Here is a 2,274-nt window from a genome sequence, read left to right on the forward strand (position 1 = left end):
TGTAATTTGTCATATGAATATCTGTTTATCTAAGGTTTAAAAATGAATTCTGAAGATATTGGAGCATTTAGAAAAGACCATTTTCTTATAATAAATAGTTTCTTATTTGAAGTAGTACGATTCATTAAAAGTTTTTGTAAACCCATGTTTGTCATGCATATTTAAACTTAAGATAAGTGGTTACACATAACTTTTGACAGTAACAAAAAAAATCATACCCTTCACCATCTTAACTATTAAGCAGGAAATATTTAATTGGAAACACATTATGTAATAGAAATTGCTGCGTGACAATAGTTAATTAACCTTACCTATGTAAATGGCAAGTGTAGGACACCTAAAATAAAATGTATTCTGAAGGAATAGTGTGTTTGGGGGAAAAGAGGACGTGTGACTGCTTCTCTGAAAAAGGAAGTTTTACAAGATAGTCAACTTTGTGTTATTTTTACATCCTAATAAATGAAAACTTAATCCCAGAATTCGGATTGGGATTCTACTTCTTTGACCTCCAATCATGAAACTGGTCAAAGATGCAGGGATTGGAAAGTTGGTGATAAAAGGCCATTTGCATCACACTCCATGAGCAAAACTCTGTCAGCATCCACAGAGTTTGGACAGATGACCGTAATAGATAAACTAGAGACTCAGATTGTAGGTGTGTTTCTGTTATGTAATTATAGGCTCCATGACTTGAGTGAATCACAGCTACCAGAAAACAGAGAAAGCAAAGAAGGAAATAAAGAAACAGAAAGTGTTCAACTCTAGCCCACCTCTATGTAGGTTGATCGTAGTTCTGACTTTCCAATAGTCATTTTGTGGCAAAATCTACTTCATGTTTACTCTGTTTATGGAACTTAACAGCCAAACAGAATGACTTTTAGCAAGACATTGGCATTCTTCCTGAACCACAATAACATATGGAAATAAGAAAGAGAATGAGGTGAAAGCGTGATTTCCTTTAGACTAGTATTTAGCATACTCTGGGGAGTGGGCAGCAGAATTATACTTAGAACATTAGGACCAGATGGGAAAACTTCATAAAGATCTAAAGGTTGCCTAGTGAAACAAAACATAGTTTCTTAGCTTTAGTTTTATATTCTGAATTCAAAAGTATCAGTTAAAACTGTATGTATTGTAAATGAAAAAGCACCTTTCGAAACCAACAATCAAATATTTCTTGGATTTTCTATGGCTTTATATATTTTAGAATTGACTTTCCCAGCAGTGATGGGAATCTCAGCTGTGTCCGCAGTCTGTCTCCTCTTCTCTGTCTTCTTCCTTAAACCCCAGTGCTGAATCCTCAAAGGTGAAAAGAAATTTTCAGAATAGTAGAGGAAAACATTTCAGATGTAAGGAAGGGTGTACACTGATAAATGCATCAGAAGTAAGTCATTCTGGAAACAATGAATGACATTGCAGTTGAATCTTAGGGTGTTGTTCAAAAGGTATATTACGAGGTGGAGAACAGAGTATATAGTGCAACTCGATGTGTTTGTACTGCATTTCTAAATTGTAGGGTTTTTTTCTGATTGTTTTTCCATCGATGTTCATTGAATGAATTTGTGGATGAATTTTTGACATGTTTGTATGCCTTTCACTTTGTGACATCTCATATTTCCCAAATGGTTTGTTAGCTAATTAGAAGTGTTAGCTAATTAGAAGTATTTCTTAAGTAAAGTAAATATTCAGGAAAAGATGACGCTTAATTTGAAGTCTCAGTTGATAAGATGTTATTTTCTGTATTTATAAAGATTATAGCTTTTATCTAATTGTTCTAAGTAGTTCGTTTTAACTAATACATAGATTTGTCAGCAGGACAACACCTAGGAATGACATCAGAGGAAGGACAAGCGAGGCTTGATGGAAATGAAAAGAACTACACACATGTATGTGAAATTTAATTTTAAATTTCTAGTATAATACGGTTTTCTGTGCTTTAATAATATAATAGAGTCTAATTGAAATTACCTTCCATGCTAGCCTTTTAGAGTCAAAAGGTCATAACTGAATGATATTTATAACATTTGAACTAGTTACAAAACTTAAAATGTTGTTAGAATCTATAGATATTCGTAGCTCAACTTTATCTTTGGATTGAGGCAAAAATAATAATAATAAAGTCCTGAATGTTGTTTGCTCCTTTAATTTTTATAACTCCCTTAAATAAAAAAGAAAGTAACATCAAATATTGAATCACATGATGAGACAGTTGAAATTATGAACCATGTAAAAATGATGGCCACTGATTCAGGCTCCCGTGAAAGGAGTCATGAT

This window comes from Rhinolophus hipposideros (assembly GCF_964194185.1).
Source record: "Rhinolophus hipposideros genome assembly, contig: HAP1_SCAFFOLD_40, whole genome shotgun sequence".
In the NCBI taxonomy this organism is placed as follows: domain Eukaryota; kingdom Metazoa; phylum Chordata; class Mammalia; order Chiroptera; family Rhinolophidae; genus Rhinolophus; species Rhinolophus hipposideros.